At 37.8% G+C, this 20,715-nt stretch overlaps 1 protein-coding gene across 3 annotated transcripts in view; it reads right to left on the bottom strand.

The window, feature by feature from the left end:
* LOC102586336 (ER membrane protein complex subunit 10) overlaps nucleotides 1-20,715 on the bottom strand; it is a 60,558-nt gene that overhangs the window by 26,981 nt on the left and 12,862 nt on the right. Inside the window, exon 9 of one of the 3 annotated variants that reach the window (XM_015314624.1) lies at nucleotides 1,020-1,049. The exons of 1 other annotated variant lie outside the window; for it this stretch is intronic. The gene's annotated coding sequence lies outside the window, so the exon portion shown is untranslated. Of the gene's footprint in view, nucleotides 1-1,019; nucleotides 1,050-20,438; nucleotides 20,710-20,715 lie in introns of those variants that run through there. One more of the 3 variants, XM_006359916.2, reaches the window with a different exon arrangement.

Raw genomic sequence — 20,715 nt, 5'->3', positions numbered from 1 at the left:
TTACTAAACCTTACCTTTACCTCATATTAGACATCATAATCGATGTTTGGCTTAGTTATTACTTCGCACCAATCGACACTAGCCTATTAGATAGTATCACACTAAATCTATGTTGATAATTCTTTTCTTGTTGATTACCTCCTTGGTCCGGCAAGTAGCAACAAGGCGAGTTCTAACGCGTGCACTCGTTAAAAAGACTTTTAAACGAAAGAATTATCAATGCATGCAAAACACTATTCAAGAATTGCTTATTTACTATTCATACTTTGTTAATTGCTCATGGATCCCACAACCCTAGTTGTGAAGTTTAGTTACCCATAATCGCAAGAACACAATTCATAATGTTAGATGAATAAATCATGAACTTACGTAAAGAGAATAACAAACCCAGAAATTTAACTTGAATTGCAAAGCCAAAATCTTCAAAACGAATGTAGAAAATCAATAATAACTAGGGTTGCAACTTAATCTCCAAAGTCACAAAGTAAAACTAGAATAATAATGTCTAACCCCTAAAAACGAGGTTTACATGCCCTATTTATAGAAAACAAGTCCTAAAACAAATTAAGAAAAGTTTGTTACAGGCACGCGTCTTCATTCTACGAGACTGACTCACGGACCGTCAATGGATCTACGGTCCGTGAGTCCCTTTCGTCAGCCAGGAGTTAGAAAATATTTCAACTTCCAAAAATCAGCTTCTCTGAAGCAAACGACGGAACTGCAGTACGGACCGTAGATCGATATACGGTCTGTCAATCCCCTTATGTAGCTCCACACTTAGAATCTTCAAAAATCAGGTACTGGAACCCTCGCAGTATCAATTTACGGATCAACAGTACGATCCGTAGATCAATCTACGGACCGTCAATGGTCACCGCGGTTCCACACTTGGTCAGATTTCCCTGATTTTCCTTCCATGCCTCGGCTTTTGATCTACGACCACCATATACAAAGCGTCAATGGACCTACGGTTCGTAGATCACCTCCGTAGATGCCCTTTTCTGCATTTCTTTCAGTTGTCTCTATATTTCCGCGCCTGAACATCTTTCCTACCAAATATGATAAAAACACATAAAAACCCATACAAAAAGGCCCTAGACACACACAACTTGTAAGTGAAATGTATTATAAATATTGTAAACTCACGGTATATCAGGGTTTACCTAGGATCATGATATACCTGGTGAAGAAAATTATGGAGTAACCCTTTGGATTTCGGGGCTGAACTTGAAAAAGAGCTCTGCTTGTTCTGGAGAAAAAACGGTCTCCTCTTTCTCTTATTTTCTTTCTAAGTTAGATCATTTTTTGGAGAATGAATGTTTTAGGTAGTTTTTGACTAATTAATTAGGCTTAGACGAAGTAAAATGATATAGTTTAAGTACCAAACGCATAGGGGGAAGAACAAAATGACCCCAACTTTTAAAACTGAAAACATGCCCAAAACGGCCAGTCTCATGATCTGTCTACTATTTCACGGGCCGTTTAAAGCATCACCGCCAATCCAGTGGGTCGTTATGTAGGCTTCACTAAAACAAGCATAACATTTTACTCCAGGCTCTAAATTAGGAAAACTTGGTAGTGTTGGAAAGAGGACTCAAAGACCTTTAATTTGATATGTTATGGCCCACCTAATTCATTTTGTGCTGAGAGATATGATCATTTGAAGTTGACCCAAAACTTAAAAGTTGATGAGTCCCTTTCACGGGAGACTTCACAGTCCGTGTGAAGCTTCACGGATCGTCTTAGTGCATGTGATCCTTCATGGTCGCTGGGTGCAACTTCATGGGTGGAGTGATGGGTCATGGACCTCTTCACGTCCCGGTAAACCCTCCGTAGACTTCCCTTTTCTCGTTTTCATTCCAAGTTCAAATTTTTAAGGTGTTATAGACCCATCCACCACTCATACAGACACCGACACATAAACTCCACATGTTTGTCTTCACCCCTTATTTTTATTTTCATTTTAGTGCATTGAGGAAAACGCACACCTCTTTGAGAGGGGTGTGGGTAGTCCCTGCGACGAATCTCCTGGTGAAGTCTTAATAACCGAGATACTTGTCCAAATTTTCTTGTTGAGTTTCTCGGCGAAGTCTGAGTACCCCAGACACTCGTGTGTGTCCTTGGGTGTTTCTTGTTGTCTTTTTTCCCCAAGGACCTTTAATTTTTGTTGAACCAACATGTTTTGTAAAAGTGGAAGAAGAATAGGAACGCTAAAATACATGGCATGATGGTTGATTTTTGAATAAAAATAGGACCTCTCTAAATTATTGATGTGTTGTGTTTACTGCTTTGATAAGTGTAACTAAGATAGATCTTTGCATGTCATGATATATACCAATATAATAAGCATGACTTAATCTAGAAAATGAACTTGATAAATTAATGATTAATAGTGAGATTCTATGCCATGTCTGTGTGAGATAGTTGCATCAATTTTACTTTGTGTACCAATTCAGAACTTGCCCCATTAGTCGTGCTATGATTGTCAAACTATTGTTTAGGAAAGGATCATAGGTTGTTGTTGAAATTATCCCACTTAGCCTTAAAATAACTACCCAAATGAAAGTACTTTATTCCTCGATCCAAATATTTGGGTTAAAAGTAGATCATTTTATTGTATACCCGATTGACCTTCCCCTTTGTCATGATTAACCTGTACTTTCACCATGGTCCCTACTTGGACAGTGTGCACCTTAACTCAAGAAAAATGCCTAAGTTGAGGGTGGCTACTGTAAAGGAAAACAAGAAAGAAAAAGACTATAAAAAAATAGAGTGATGCGTAATGGGAGATAAATGGGTGTGGCAGCTGTAAAAGATTTTAAAAAATGAATGAAAAACACGACAGTTGAATTTTTTTAGAGAGATAATGAATAAAAAGAGAATGAGAGAGGAATGATTGTTGGTTATAAAAATTGGAGTTAAGTAGTGTAGTGTTAAGAAGGGAAATAGTCATTATGTCCAAATCTACCACACCCATCCCGGAGCCTACATTACAAGCCAAGTGAAGTACTATAGTGATCCTAGTTCGATTGTCCAAGAGTCAAAGAACTAAAATAAGAGCAAGCCTATGGTATTATTCATACATGGTTTGAATTTTTTTTGTGAGAGTGAGTGTGTACCTAGTCCATGTTCTTCAAAATCATGATATAGTGTGCAAACAAGACTTCTTTCTGTTGAGGGCATGAGTAGAACTATTGGAAATTGATTATCTAGGTGATTGTTGACTGTGTATATAGCCTTAGATGTTGATATAATGTTATCCATCGATATGCATGTGTTAGCTGGAGAAGAGACAATTATGCACTAGTTGTTGAAAAAAAATGAGCATGTCGTGATTTTAAATTATATTGATAAAAGCCATCTGATTGTCATAGCTTCTTAGTCTTCTCTTCCTAGGTGTCATAATGTGATAGTTGAGTCAGTCACATGAGGAAAAGCAACGATTTTAAGTTGAGGGTGTTGATGGGTCATGAATTTACGACACTTGTAATGCTTTAAAATTAAGATTCTTGTCAAGTATTTTAGCACATTGTTAGTAGATTTAAAGAGTTTTGTCGTTGTTTTGCAGGAAATAGGTTTTTGGTAGCTAAGTGTTAGAAGTGAGATGTACAGTGAAGTGTGGTCATTTATGCGCAATTCTATGAGTTGTAGTCTGAACTACGAGCTATAGATGGTCTCGTAGATAAATGATCAGAGAATGGTGAAATATAGTCTGAAGTGTACGAATAGCTAGTACGGGTCGTAGAAGGGTTTACGAGTCATAGATGCACAATATTTTACGTGATGTCATATCTAGCCCAATCGACCGGTTTGAGGGTGAGCCACTCTTATTTAGCTGCCACATATCTTCCTAATGACACATGTCTCTTTCTTTTCGGACATTGTTTTACTTAGATTAGTTTTTGCTACTATTAGTCAATATTAGTCAAAAATCCTAATATGATGAATTTTGACTTTGGGGATTGTAATAGTTAGATTTTCACATTTTTATCTTATTTACTCTTCAGAATTTTTATTTCCTATTGAATAATTTTAAAATTGTTAGATAAAATAGTTATGGGATGGTTTAGTTGGTGATATATTATTCGCCCACTGGAGAATTAATGTGAGTGCTTAAATTGTGATAGCTGATAACACTCAAATTACTCTAAAATGATTAAAAGAGTCAGCGGACATTGTCAATAAAATTACTCAACTAAGAGTCGGGGTCAAATTCCACAAGGAGTGATATAAGGATAAGAATTCAAAGAGGAAATTGAGATATGACTAACTCATTGTAGCGATTAAAGCAAGTGAGTGGATTATTCCACCAAATTTAATCAAGAAACTTTGGAATCGGCTATGGACAATTAACTAAAGAAAACAGGGGTTAGACAATTTTGATTGAATCTAGGGTTGTGGGGTTTGCAGTAATTTTAATTAAGGGTACAATTGCTTGTTCAATAAAGCTCAACAACCATGGATAAGCAGGGTAATCATTGGTAACACTAATCTTCTTTCGATCTCATAGCATTCATTCATAGAATCTTCTCTCCATCTCATCTATGTCAATCACAAATAAACCCAATACCTTGCTTTTGCAACTAAAATCATCTAAGTTGCACACATTGAGTTAATTACTCACTCCTATTGGTCTCTTTCAAGCACCAATTGGAGATCTAGAGGAGGATTAAGTTGATCACCTTAACCCCTAAATTAAGTTCATGCTAAACAACTCAAATCCATGGTTGAAAAACAATAAAACAAAGTAAGGTGAAAGACCCACTAGTTTAAATCAACACCCAACTCCATAACCATACACCTAGAACTTGGGGTTTCACCACACTTCATAAAAAGCAAAGAAATTATGCCTATGATGTTATCAACCTTTAATGTGTTGAAATGGAACAATAATATTCAATACTCACTTCGTTTTCAACCCTTAATTGCCAATTACAAGGTTAACCAACACCCCAAAACTAAGAACAAAACTTAATATTGTAAAACCCCTTATCCAAAAAGGAGTAATGAACCAAAATTTTAGAACTCTCTGGTGCCATCCACAAGGGTTAACCACGGCCCGTAGGTGGGTCCGTAGATGGGTGGCTCAGGAGTTGTCCAGGCATGGACCACGGTGGTAGCCTACGGACCGTAGGTTGGACCACGCTCCGTGGTCCAGTGGCCGTCGACTGGCCAAAAGTTTCTGACTAGACCACAGACGTGCAGGACGGGCCGTAGGTCCACCCACGGTCCATCGATCGTTGTGTCGTGGGTCACTATGTGGCAGTTATTTCATGGGCAGTTGGGTATTTTCCTAATTAATTAATTCATATACTATGTCGTTTTGCCTATATTTAGAACCTCTATATAAGTCTTTTTTACCCCCAAATTCACTCCACTTAATTCATTCTTCCTAAATCCCAAAAAAAACCAACTCCTTGCAAATATTATCTCTCTAGAACTTGAAGAAGAAGAAGAAGAAGGTTCAACTAGGGTTTGAAGCTAAGGATCCAAACTCTCCATTGAAGATAGGCAATTGGACTTGAGGTATGGTAACTTTCATCCATGGGTTCCTTCCACTTATGGAGTTCCCAAATTACTCTATTTCAAATGGTAGAATTCCCCAATTAGCTAGGGTTTTCCTCAAATATCATGTGTTCTTTTGATTATTAATCTTAATGATTTAATTATATTTAAATATGCATGAATTGATGATTTACTATGATTTTATGATGTTTCCCCTATGAACCCATGCAAACCCCCATGTTTTCCAAATTGTGATCTCATAGAGTTGGGTTGTTGATTATGAAAGATGAGTTTTATGACCTAAAGCATGAAGTAATAGAATTAAATGAAATTATGATAAAATCCCTATCTAATGCTAGAATTCTAGATTTGGTGATTGAAAGTATTTTTGAACCTTGAAATGGCAAAGTATGAGTTTATGCATGGTCTTATGAAACCTATGTAAGTGCAATTAAGGGTGCTTTGAGAGTAAATTGCCAATGTTGTTGTTGTTGTTGTTGTTTTGTTATTTAAAGGATATTATCATAAAACACTTACAACCATGATGTGAAAGGTTTTCTCACATAGAAAGGATTCTTAGGTTGAAAGGTTATTCTCACCTAATTGAATCAATGAATAAGATCTATCCTAATGAACTAGTTTGGATTGGCAAAATGACATGTCTTTTCATGGATAATGAGAATAAGTAAGAAGATACTATTTCATGGGAATTATGCTTAGCACCGAGTGGATATTGACATTGAGATGGAAGCTCTCCCGTTAGTACAAGACGGGTTTCTAGAAGAAGTCTCAAGAGATGGAAGCTCTCCCGCCAGTAGAGGCCGGGTTTCTAGTAGCAATCTCCTTATCCCATAACTATGTGCACCCATAGGTTGATTAGCTAGTGGATCCACTTAAGCTAGAAGTTCATGGTTCTACCTTAGGTAAGTAGAACAACCCTTTCAGTGTGGGAGACACCGGGTGATCATGTTTTAGCTCACATTGTCTCTCTGTCGATTAAGGCTAATTCTCCCACAACAAGATGACTAATGAACTAAGCTTACTTAAAGAAGTATCCCATATGTGTTCAATGACTTAAAGATGATTAGCTTGCATTGACCATGATGTTATGACCTATGTTTTCCAACTATTTCTTCTATGATGTTTAAACTTGGTAAGTTGCGTATCATGAAATAAAATGTCAATTTTAGCATGTTTTAAATATTTTTATGCATAGCTATCATACTTAGTGAATTATGTACTAACACATACTTTTGCCTACATTCTCCCAAATGTAGGGTCCGACAGGCAGGGTTTCCATTCTAGTGGCTAGAGCTTGGACTTATCTCTTTCCGAGCTTGGTAAGTCCTCATGGTTCGAGGATGGATTTCCTTTATTGTAGTTTTACTTTCGTTTTTTTTTTTAAAACATGATGTATGGGCTAGGCCCACTTTCATTCGATTGTAATAGATGGTTATGTTGAGACATGAGTTACACTTTCACTTTTCTATAAAATTGTTTTGGACTTAAATGTTGTTTTACTCTTTATTGTTCTACTACTTTATGTTATGAGGACTAGGTGGATTGTATGAAGTCTTCGGGGTTCTATATATCATGTTGCATCTAGGGGGTACTCCTGGGTCATGACAAATATTCTTTTTCTCACTATTTAAAGAATAAAAAAACTGATAAAATGATCTAGTTTCTCTCTCTTCCAAGCTATTGATACTTTCCCAAAAATATCTTTCACAACCCATTCAGTGTCATTAGTCGTGCTCGTCGAACTGATTCGACAAATCATTGTTTTATCTTTTAGCTCGCCCTTTATTGGCTTCAGGCTTCAGGTGTTTGAACTTCAATGGGCAGACTCGATAGAATACACCTTTCACGATCGGTGAGTCGCCAAATTCACCTTGTTTGTCTAATTTAGCCTTCATTTTCACTAAGCAATTTGTCGCTTTCGGCAATGTATTTGGGTTTGCCTTTATTAATTCGGCACATCGTTGATGTGACCTCTCTTTGCCAATCTTCCTTGATACTTGGACAACAAATATTGTCAACTTCGACAATAATCAACCTATTAGGCGGTTCGCCTTTTTCTTTAGGTGATCAACAGTTTGGTGATTTCTACTCTTTTCAGTGTTTTTGACCTCTTTTTTCATTCATTCATCATGACCTTGTCCTTTAGCCTCCATAATTGCAAAATAGCATCAAAATAGGACATAATCAGACATTGAAGATACTAATGATTGAACTAAAAAGCAACAAATGAGTGCAAATTTGCCACTCATCAATAGCCTTGTAGCATAGTAGGATGGCTGAATGATGAAAAACTTCTTCCGAAGAAAGCCTCTTGGCACTGCATGTCATACATCGTGGCAAGCCTTTTCCGGTCATGTCTAACCCTATTTTGGTTTAGTACGGATGTTTTGGTCCAAGAGTGTCTCAACAAAATATAAGTACATGTCAAATATGATTTTGAAGGGAGACCAGGCTGAGAGCTAGTGACTATAACCTCGTTCCTAAGTTTTCTTTCTTATTTTATCAAGAGAAGGCCTAAAATAGTCCCTCATCTTTCGTTTAATACTCAAAGTCATCCTTGAGTTTTCACATGGAGCACTAATAGTCCCTCATGTTTGCAATATTGGTGCACTTTTGGTCCTCCTCCAAACTTTTACCTATTTTTTAATATTAATTTTGTTCATAATTTTATGTAAGGGATCTCCCATCGTCTTTTTTATATATTTAGTATAAATAGCTAAACTAAGAACATTTTAACATATGACATTGCAAGAAAAGAAAAATATATACTATTGTACGTGAAATCGTCGTGATGAACCTCTCGACTTTACCTGCAATACGATTTCTACTAAACAAAATAAGGTATTTTTCTTCTCACAATCTCTCACATGGAGTTATTATTTCTACTATATATATAAAATGATGATTAAATATTCCATACATAAATTATGAATAAAATCAATGTTAAAAAATAGGCAATATTTTGAAGGAGGACCAAAAGTGCACCAATATTGCAAACATGAGGGACTATTAATGTTCCATGTTAAAACTCAAGGATAACTTTGAGTCTTAACCCAAAGATGGGGGACTATTTTGGGCCTTTTCTGTAATACCCCAGAAACTAGTAAGTTAGACTAGAGAGTTCTAGAGCTTTTCGTGAGAGTTTGAGTTTGATTCGAGGGTTAGAGTCGTAAAACAACTTCCCGTACTTGGAATGAAGGTTTTAGGGGTCTAACGTCAAGGTACAAATCCCCAAGGACCAACCAAGGATCCTTGAGGAGGACCCTAAGTCAAACCCCCAAACTGCCAAAAAACAGTGACCCATGCAGGGACCTACGCCCCGTAGGGTGGCCCACGCTCCGTGGGTGGTGCCTCGTGGACCAAGGACAAGTTAAGGGGCTGCAGAGCCCAACCCACGAAGACCCAGTATGGTATGTGGGTCCATCCACACCCCGTAGGTGGGCATCGTGGATGGGGCCTGCAAGCTGTCCCATTTCGGCCAAAGCAAGGATAGAGGGGTAAATTCCTTAGTTAGTTAGTTTATTGTAAGGTCGTTTTATATGTTTCTAGTAGACCTATATAAGGGTTTCTAAGTTATTAATTAATACTTAACACTTCATAAAATCCCCAACCTAAAATCATAACTAATTTTCCCCTAAATAATTCTCTCTCAAAAACTCCATTAAAGAAGAAGAATAAGAAGGAGGTCAAGTCTAGGGTTTAAGGAGCAGCCTAACCTCTTCAATTTCGTGGTGAATCTTCATAAGGTATGTTTGCTTATTGATTAACGTATCAGGGACACTTCATCCAATACTAAGTATGGACGATCGTTCAATAGTAATATAACCCAACTAAGTGAGTTGGGGTTGATACCACAGAGGGTAGTACTTCCTTTAAATTCAATAAGAAAAGTACAATGACAACCTCTCCAATAGTTCTTGCACAATTAATGTTCAAATCTTAAATTTCGGGCTTTAACTATCAATTTACACTTCAACACAAATAATCAAATAGTAGAGTAAAGCTTGGGGAATTGATTAGCCAATTATTGAATCTCAACGAAGTGAATAAACATTATTTCTCATAATGGGATAATTTGTTGTGGGTAGGTCGAACAATATATAAAGTAACTTTCTCTCGAACAATTACCTTTTCTATGTTGAATTCTCTTGAACTTCAACACCAATCGAAAGAAGCCCAACTCTTTGCCTTCATCAAATCTACTCTCTCGAGCTGGATACAAAGGCTGGATCACTTGTTTTCACTCTCTCGAGCTGAAACAAAGGAAACCCACTACTAAGGACGTTAAGATTGCCACTTTGGTTCTACACCTCTTTCTCAAGCAAGTGCACAACACTGAAATTGTTACACGAAATCATGCAATTCAACCTCGAAAAATAGTAACAACTTAGACTCACTTCAAACTAACACCATTATTCGCAATTAAGGAACACCCATTAAGTAAGATTCAACAATTGGCTTCATGATCAAAACCCCAAGTGAAGGGTTTTAGCCACTCATCTTAAAAATAAGAAAATCAAAATTAATTATCACTCTCATTGTTGGGTACAAATGAGAATTATAGATGAAAATTAATTGATAATCTTCTCTCTTACAAAATATCTCTCTAAATCTTGCTAAAATTACTAACAAAACCCTTTGGTAGTGTTCTCTCCCTCAATATTTCCTTTCTCTTCTTTTTGAATGAGTGTCTTTCTCTAGCCAAAACTAATTTAAACAAGTCTGAAGTGTCAATGCTTATGATCACTCGGTAAGGTAAGTCGGTGTAACAACCCTAAAAATGAAATAGGATGCTAGAGCTTGGCATGTGTTTTGGAAGTTGGTAACTTGTTAAAATGATGAGTTTTGGATTTTAAAGTTTAGTTTGAAGAGTTTTGAGGTCAAACATCAAGGGACGACCATGACGTTCGGAAACTAGTCTTTTGGTGCTAGTATGTTCTAGTGTGTTGTCATTGAAGTTGGTGTGTTGATTGAGGTCTAAAACTTGTAGAAGTGACCCTAGTACCTAGATTGACATGTGTAGGGGTTAAACGTTCGGGTACGACTCCCCAAAGACCACCCTAAGCGTCCTTGAGGAGGACCCTAAATTTTGACCCCAAGCTGCTAAAAAGGGGTGAACTACGGCCATGACTTACGGCTAGTAAGTCCTTTGACGCCCCGTAAGTCTACCTCCGTAAGTCAAGACTTAGCCTAGGGAGACTTAGCTCCCATGGCCAAGTCTCAGTCACCAACTACGGACCAGCAGGACACTCCGTAAGCCCACCTATGGTCCATAGGTGGGGGTCTCGTAAGCCACCCCTGCAATTTGTCAAGTTTCGGCCAACTTGAGGGGTGAGTTGGTAAATTCACCCCCACGTTCCTATTAAGACATGGACGGGTTTTTTTTATGTATTTTTAGGTATTTTAAGTATATTAAAACTATAATTTCCCTATTTAGAATTCATTCTTCAAATAAAACCCTTCCCTCCCAAAAAGGTTCTCTCTAGAACTCCATTGAAGGTCAAGGTGTAGATCAAGCTAGGGCTATGGATTTTCAAGGGGTTCCATTTTTCTCAAAACATGGGCAAAAGGGACTTCTTTGCATTTTCTTGATTTGCCTTTTCTTTTCACCACACCCCCAACTTAGGCTTTTGGCCTAAGTTGGCTATTCAAACCGGCCACAAAACATGAGGATTATGGGTAATGGATCAAGAAAGGTTATGCTTTCATCACGTTTCTTCCAAAAAAAGGTTAAGGCTCAAGGGGTGTTCTAGAAGAGTTCACACACTCACAAGGCAGGCCACAAAAAGAGGTATAATGTCAAATTGGTTCACACTCTTTAAAGTTGCCTAAGATCATCTCAAAAAATAGCCTCACTTAATTAACCAGACTAACGGGGCAAATTCTAGGTGTCATCATACATGGTTCACGGTAAGCTTATCACACAAGGCATCGACACCAATGTCAAAACAAGACTCTACACTTTCGCTAGTGTGCAAAGCTCATCACAAGACACTCAATCCGGTACTTGGCTAGTCACAACGAGATGCAAAGAGTTCACATATTGACTATGAAACTTCATTTGGCCTCATCGTAGCCGCACATTCATGTTTGTTCAATTATAAGCACTATTTAAGTCTTCGGTATTGATCAAAACCGACACTCAAATTTGCAAAAGAACAGCCTCATTCAACACAAGCAAGGTGTGTTAAAAAGAGGAGGAGGTTCGCTGAGGACACTGAGTAATGTCCACACCCCCACCAAAAGCAGTTACATTGTCCTCAATGTGGGTAGAGAGCGGGCATTTTACCGCAAACAAAACAAAATAGGCAAAATAAATAAAGACTACCAAGAAATGAAAACAATCTAGTGTGTAAACAAGTAGAGCAGGGTAACAAGGAATCTTCACTAAATGCCCAGTTGGCGATGGAGTGAAAAGGTCGCCAAATGCTTCGGCGATGCGCCTAATGTTTTTCAGATCTCCCTTAGTTCCAGTAGATTGCACTCCCAAAGAAGGCAAATTGGCGAAGAATGTAGGTGGTCGCCGAACAGATCGGTGATCTGCATAATGAACTCAGAACATCGCCGGTCGATCATTGAGGGACGTTTTCAGCATTGACAAGAAAGGGCGAGGAAAGTCGGGTCGCTTAAACACATCGGTGAAACGCCGACTGGTGAAGGTGTCCTGCCGAATGTTCCAGAGTCTCAGCCTCATTTTTAAGATCCATAAGGCGAACCAAATAGTGTTCTCTGAACTGGTTCGGTGACTCGCTAAACGCATATTTTTCTCGCTCATGATCCCACTCCTACAAAATCAACACACATTATTTAAAACACTAACACTTGGGTTGCCTCCCAAGAAGCGCCTTATTTAATGTCGTGGTACGACATGGAAATGCTCTCAAGCATTTTCCAGGTACACCACCTCAATCAAAGAAATCTCCTGGCATTCTCCAAAGTATAATTTCAAGCGTTGCCCATTCACCTTAAATGTAGGTCCCTCTTGACCCTCAACTTCTATGGCACCATTGATGAATACTCTTGTCACTCTAACTAGTCTTGACCATTAGGACTTGAGTTTTCTGGGAAAGAGTCTAAGTTGGGAGTTGTATAGTAACACCCAATCTACTACCTTGAACTCTCTCTTAAGTATATTTGCATCATGCCACTTCTTCATCTTTTCCTTGTAGAGAGTTGAACTTTCGTAAGCTTTAAATATGAATTCGTCCAACTCGTTTAACTTCTCTACTCTCTCTTTTGAGGTTTTAGTCCAGTCCAAATTTAGAGCTTTCAATGCCCCACATTGCTCTGTGTTCTAACTCGACTGTTAGATGGCTAGACTTCCCAAAAACTAGTTGATACGGAGACATACCGATTGGAGTCTTGTAAGCGGTGTGATACGCCCATAGTGCGTCATCAAGATTTCTAGACCAATCAGTCCTATTAGCATTCACTGTCTTAGCCAAGATGGTCTTGATCTCTCGGTTTGATACTTCAATTTGACCGCTTGTTTGGGGATGATATGGAGTCGCTACTTTGTGCTTCACCCCATACTTACTCAATGCAGCTGAGAACCATTTGTCGCAAAAGTGGGAACCACCATCACTAATAATAGCTCGAGGAGTACCGAATCTAGCAAAGATGTAGCGTTTCAGAAATTGAACCACGCTTCTCCCTTCATTGTTTGGAAGTGCAACAGGTTCTACCCATTTAGAAACATAATCCATTGCCACCAAAATATACTTATTACCAAAGGAACTCACAAATGGGCCCATGAAATCGATTCCCCAAACATCAAATAGCTCGACTTCCAAAATGGGATTAAAAGGTAACTCGTGTCTTTTAGATACTCCACCTTGCTTCTGACATTGGGCGTATTTCTTCACAAATTCATGTGCATCTTTGTAGAGGGATGGCCAGTAGTATCCATTTTGGAGAACTTTAGCGGTTGTACGCACACTGCTATGATGGCTCCCAACCGGTGAAGCATGACAAGCATGGAGAATTTACACCGCCTCTTCTTCCGAAATACACCGTCTGATGATATGATCTACACACTCTCGAAACAAGTATGGTTCATCCCAAAATTACTTTTTAACGTTGAAAATGAACCTCTTTTGTTGGTAGAAGTTCAGCTCATCCGGCATTAATCCACACACTATGTAATTGGCGAAATCTGCATGCCAAGGAGTTTGTTTGAGAGTTATTGAAAACAATTGTTCATCGGGGAAGGAATCGTCTATGTCAACCTCAGGCTCGTCATTCTCCTTGCCCTCTAACCTAGATAAGTGGTCAGCCACCTGATTTTTCGCAACCTTTTTTATCTTTGACCTCAAAGTCAAATACTTGCAATAGGAGCACCCACCTTATCAACCTTGGCTTTGCATCCTTCTTTGACATTAGGTAACAAAGTGCAGCATGATCAGTGTGAACAATTACTTTAGTGTCTAATAAGTATGCCCGGAGTTTGTCAAATGCATAGACTACCGCAAGCAACTCTTGTTCAGTGACGATATAATTACGTTAAGCATTGTTTAGAGTCTTGCTTCCGTAATAAATTAGGTGAAAAAGCTTATTGTGTTTCTGCCCCAGCACAACACCCAATGTTGTTCCACTTTCATCACACATCACTTCGAAAGATTCTGACCAATCATAACTGATAATGACCGGGGTCGATACTAATTTTTCCTTAAAGCACCAAAAAGCGACCATACAAGCATCATCAAATTGGAATTTCACCTCCTTCTCTAAGAGTTTGCATAAAGGATGTGCAATCTTTGAGAAGTCTTTTTTAAACCTCCGATAGAAACCGGCATGTCCTAAGAAACTACGAACCCCCTTTACCAAAATTGGTGGCGGCAATTTCTCAATAACTTCAACCTTTGCTCTATCAACCTCCAGCCTCTTTTGCGACACCTTGTGACAAAGTACTATTCCTTGTTTAACCATGAAGTGACATTTTTCCCAATTGAGGACCAAGTTCGTCTCCACACATCTTTGGAGAACTTGTCTTAAGTGTTCTAAGCATGTCTCAAAGGTATCACCCACAATTGAGAAGTCATTCATAAATACCTCCATTGGATCTTCTACCATGTCGGCAAAAATCGATAGCATGCAACATTGGAAGGTTACCGAAGCATTGCACAACCCGAAGGGAATCCTTTTAAAGGCAAAAGTCCCATAGGGGCATGTGAATGTGGTTTTCTCTTTGTCTTCCGGTGCGATGGAGATTTGGTTGTAGCCGAAATACCCATCTAAAAAGCAGTACCAACCCCTCTCTGATAGCCGGTCAAGAATTTGATCCACGAAAGGCATAGGAAAGTGATCATTTTCATTCCACAAATTTAGCTTTCGATAATCCATGCATACTCTCCACCCGGTCACCGGTCTAGTCGGCACAAGCTCCCCCTTTTTATTTGGGACTACGGTGATACCTCCCTTTTTCGGTACGCATTGCACCGGACTTACCCATTTGCTATCTGCAATAGGATAGATCACACTTGCGTCCAACCACTTGATGATCTCCTTTTTTACCACTTCTTGCATTGGTGGGTTCAATCTCCGTTGATGCTCAACACTAGGCTTACACTCATTATCAAGTTGGATTTTGTGAGTGCAAATACCAGGAGGGATGCCCACTATATCAGCGATGGTCCATCCTACATCTTTTATATGTTTTCGCAACACTTCAAGGAGCAATTTCACCTGCCATTCAAGCAAGTCAGCTGCAATGATCACCGGTAAAGTGTTATTTGCCTCCAAGAAAGCATATCGGAGATGAGAGGGAAGTGCTTTCAATTCCAGATTAGGTGGTTCTTCTGTTGATGGCTTTGCGGGAGGACTCTCCCTATTTTTTAGGTCAATATCCAACTTGATTGGAGTCTTTGAATATCCTCCTAACCTTGTCAAAGCAGCTACTACCTCCTCAAAGCCTTGAATTTTGGATTCATCATAATTAGCAAGTACGACTTCAAGGGGTTCATTCATGCACATCAAATGGCTTACACTAGCCACTGCCTCATCGATAATATCATCAGTAGACACCACATGAATATCACCTGAGTGTTTCATGGATTTGCAAATATTAAACGTTAATTCATCTTCGTTCACCCGAAACTTCAATTCTCCACTTTCAACATCCACCAATGCTCTCCCGGTTGCTAAGAATGGCCTTCCCAAAATAATGGGAATTTCAACATCTATTTCACAATCTAAAATAACAAAATCAGCTGGAAAAATGAACTGATCGACCTTCACCAAGATGTCATAAAGTATCCCCACGGGATGTTTGATTGAACGGTCTGCCATCAAGAGTCTCATTGTGGTTGCTTTCGGTTCACCCAACCCAAGTTGTTTGTATATCGCATAGGGCATTAAGTTGATGCTTGCTCCTAGGTCGCATAAAGCTTTAGCGAATTGGAGAATGCCTATGGTGCACGGAATGGTGAATTCCCCAGGATCTTCTCTCTTTTTGATCAGCTCCTTAGTCATAATTACACTGCAACTATGGGAAACTTCAATTGTCTCAAAATCCAAACTCCTCTTCTTTGTGAACAACTCTTTCATGAACTTGGCGTACCCTGGCATTTTCAACAATGCTTCCACAAGGGGGAGGTTGATTGATAGTGTCTTGAACACTGACAAGAACTTCTTGAACTTCTCATCTTCATTCTTCTTCTTTAAGCGTTGGGGAAATTGTGGAGGTATTTTGGGTAAAGGTTGCATGACTTTTGGAATTTGAACGTGTTGTTCCACTTCCTTTTGTAGTTCTTTGGCAAGGTTTCAATGAATAAGTAACTCTTGTTCGTCCATGCCTTTACCTTCTTCATGCTTTTGAGCATCTTCATTTCCCATCACATTACCTATTGCCACCTTTCCTCTACGAGTAACCACATCCAGCCCTCTATCGTCATCTTCCATCGTTATATTTTGTTTCAATTGAGATGATAATAAACTCAGTTGTCCTTCAAGTGTCTTGATGGCATCGGCGTGGAAGTTCACTTTACTGTTCAATGATGAAAAGTCATCTTTCATCCCTTTCAACAAATCATCTGAACCTTCAACTTTATCAAGTATGCGAATAGAAGTGTGATGAAAGACCCTTATCTACCTAATTCACCTTATGAATAATAGATGGTAGGAAGTGATAGAATCACTTGAGTCATGATGATATCCTTGTCTAATGTAGAATTCTAGACATGATATTAGGCATGAGTATGAACTTAACATGAAAGGGATTCTCACATAGTGATAGTTCTAGGGTTTTGAGGGCAAATCCAATATGATGAATTATGTATGTTAAGGCTCCAAGAGTGAAGCTTATGAGATAATGGTAGACCATTAGATAGAATGGTTAGGTAAGACCTTACCACCTAATTTACCTCATGAAGGTTTGGATGCATAAAGTGATAGAATCACATGGGTTAGGAAGATATCCATGTCTAGTGCTTGGACCCTAGGTGGGATGATGGAAAGTAAGAATTGAACCTCAAGGAGGTAAAGTATGAGATTAGGCTTGTAGTAATTGAACAACTTGAATTATGATTATATCCATGTCCAATGTAGTCATTCTAGATATGTTGATTTAATATGAGTTTGACTTAGAAAGGGGTAAGATATGATAGTGTGCATGTTGTATGAAGTTTAGTACATGCTTTAGAGACACTTTGAGAGTAAATGAATTTGTTCATGACCTAGTTAGAGTGTTGTTGAAAGGTTAATTCCATATACACACTCATGCATGAATATGATATAATGTGAAAGGTTTGTCACATGCAGTGATTCTAAGGTTGGAAGACTAGTCTCACCTAATTGAATCAAAGGCTCTAGAGCCATCATAAATAGGTCATGGATGGTAATAGTTTCTCACGCATGATCTAAGGAGCTATAGTATGAGTTATGTTGGATTGAGTGTCAAGACATTCTTCTACAAATATGAACTTAAGTCAAGACTTAATGTGAACTCAATTGGACTTAATGCCTAGCACCGAGTGGATATGAATATGAGATGGAAGCTTTTACACTAGTTGAGTCAGGCTTCCCTTGAAAGCTTCTACACTAGTTGAGTCCGGCTTTCCAAATGGGTTCCTTTTACACTAGTTGAGTCTGGGTTCCCAAAAGTAGGTATCTCATGAGATGGAAACCTTCTACCATAGTTGAGTCCGAATTTCTAGAAGCAATCTCCTTATCCCATAACTATGTGCCCACATAGGTTACTTAGCTATTGGTTTCACCCAAACTAAGAGTATAGTTCTACTTTCGGCAAATAGAGCAACCCTTTTTCGGTGTGGGGTAAATATTGGATTCTATGTTAGCTCACATGGTCTATGTCGGTTAAGGCTTATGTCCCCAATAGGGTAGTAGTATGAACAAGAATAGTAGTTATGAACTATGGGTACTTAAGAAGCCTTACTTGGTATGGGTAAGAGTATGGGATCTTACTTATGCATTGCACAAGTATGCTTTGAAGGTATCTATGATGTGTTCCTTTTATGTTATGGTGACCTATGAGATAAATATGTTGTTGCCTTCCATGATATGATTGACTAAAGGTGATAGTTCCCTTGTCTATATGAAGTAAGCAACTAATGAGACCAAAGGAGGGTAAGTATGACTAGGATGACTTCAAGGTTATGCTTAGTGTGAAGGGTAGTATGGGATGCCTTTCATGCATTGCACAAGTGTGCTTTGAGGTTACGTAGGAGTATGATGCCCTTATGGTAGAAAAGCTTAAAGACATGACCATGTATATAAACTATGTTTAATATGACCAAAGAGGGATACTTAGTTTGGGTGGTATTATGGGATGTTATTCATGCATTGCATAAGTATGCTTTCAGGTTACCTGAGAGTAGTTTTATTATGGTATAGATGACTAAGCGTTGAATAATGCTTATGTTGGAGACTTTGCTTATTATTATGATATTGTCTCTCATGCTTATAATTGATGTTTTATGAAGTATTTCATATGATTATGGATTATGTCATATATTGACTAACCCTTGTCTTATGCTCTTATGATTATGCTAGCTAACATATTTAGTACATTTTGTACTAACGCATACTTTGCCTACATTCTAATCAAATGTGGGGTTTCGGAGATTGAGTTCCATTCTTGGAGGATAGGTTTCTAAGGAGCAAAGGAGTTGAAGATTTGGTGAGTCCTCATAGCTTCGAGGACAAACCCATTATTTCCTTTGTCTTTTATTTTCATGTTGAGACTATCGTGTGGGCTGTGTCCCAAAGCTTTTAATTCAAGTTGAGTTTAGATGGTTTGAGACAAAAGTGTAGTAAAGACTTTTGCTTGCTTTTATGAAAAAGACTTCGATTGTAAATAAAAGTTTTAAACTTTCCGTACTTTTCTATTATTGTATGTTATGATATGCTAAGTTCTTGTATGAGATTCCTTCGGGGTCAAGTACGCCATGTTACATCTAGGGTATACCCCTGGGTCGTGACATTTTCTCTCTTTTATATTATAGGTTTTTAGTTCTAGGGTTGTGGTACTACATAATTGTTGTAGTTTGAGGCTTGATTTGTTTTCGATTTATCGCAATGGTTTATTTATGTAATTCTTCTCTTGGTCATTTGATTATCTAACCAATAATTAAATACTATCTTCAAATCTAATCAAATTTTAAAGTGAAATTCTAGATTGCATAGACGACAATTTAACAAGGCGAGTTCTTGAACCTGTACGTTGGAGAACAAATTCTGAATTAAGACATAAATATACTTAATTGTATTGGTTTATTGTTTTTACAGGAAATTATAATGCTTTCCTGATAATACTAATTCCATAGGAATATAGGCATTAGGTTTAACTTGAATAGGCAAGTAAGGGCTTGAAAAATTCTTACGAGCAATATTAATTTTATCAAGCAATAAATCAAAGGGAAAAAGCTCATGAATACTTTTAACCTATGAGAAAAGGCTCATAAATTTTATATAACTCTTAAAAAAAGTCATATGACATTTTTTAATGAGTACTACATTTTAATTCAAAATAATTAAATCCCACCAAACCCAAAACCATGACCATCTCGTTTCCACCCTCAAAATTAAACGATAAATCATTTGGCTTTTTCACATCAATTTATTTTGATAGTTGGAAAAGTTTATAGTAAACTTTGATTCTTTCAGAAACTCTTTCAGCACTAGTTGTACATTCACATTTATTTGAAAGGAAAAAGAAAAAAGAAGAAAAAAGATCATCTATTTGTAGGTAAATTTAGTGTTAAGAAAGTCATTGACAAGAAGACATTTTTTTCTTACCTAGTTCATTACAAAGTTGTCTTAAAAAAATTGATCAAAATGCAACTAGGGTAAAATTAAGAAAGCTTTATGCGAAATTTAATGGAGGATTTTGAGAAACCAAATCAGTAAAAATAAGAGGAAAAAGAAACTCACCTAGACAGTACAAGAAGGAATGTCATGTGAATCCTTCCAACGACGACAAAAACACATGGATTTGGGTTCTAAAACATACCGTAGGAGTTAGAACCCGTTGTTTAATTTTGCGAGTGAAAACCATGCAGCATCTTTTTCTGAAGAACCAATGTGCTAATAAGGTATGGCAGTACTTTTCCATGGGGGCAGGTCTTGTGATTTTGGATTTTACAATTTGAGTAGTTTTAATTATTAGAATAAAAATTCAGCACCACTTAACTTTTTAAAGAATTAAATTTAACCTCAATATATGTGTTAATTTGAGGGGTATTTTTTAACCCAAAAATAAACCACATGGATATTTTTAGACTCAGAAGGGTATTTATGAGCCTTTTCCCAAAACCAAATAGATTAGTCAATTCTAGTGAATATCTGAATATGATTGTTAGCAGAGACATAACCTACAATCTCTCGTGTCATCAAATTCCAAAGCCTTTTTAGAATTTAACTATTTAGTTTATTGTAGTAGTGTGTGCCAATCATACTCACGGAAATAATTTGTAATAGCTTAATTTAGTTAATAGATAATAATAATCATAAGCCCAAACCTCTACTTATTGATTATCGATCACGTATACCTGTGTGTATGCAGGAATAACTATCAAAAAAAAAAGTGAATGCCAGAATCAACTATTTGCTTCTAATAAAGCACCAATTGTAGAATGCAAATGATGATTAACTCCTACCAAGAACGGAATTTGAGAAGATTTCTCTTCTAAGAAAAGATGGGTCTTCGACAGGAGGAGGAAGCATCATCTGCAT

The sequence above is a fragment of the Solanum tuberosum genome, unplaced genomic scaffold, assembly GCF_000226075.1.
Source record: "Solanum tuberosum cultivar DM 1-3 516 R44 unplaced genomic scaffold, SolTub_3.0 scf00308, whole genome shotgun sequence".
Lineage (NCBI taxonomy): Eukaryota > Viridiplantae > Streptophyta > Magnoliopsida > Solanales > Solanaceae > Solanum > Solanum tuberosum.
This window is presented reverse-complemented; position numbering and strand designations above follow the sequence as displayed.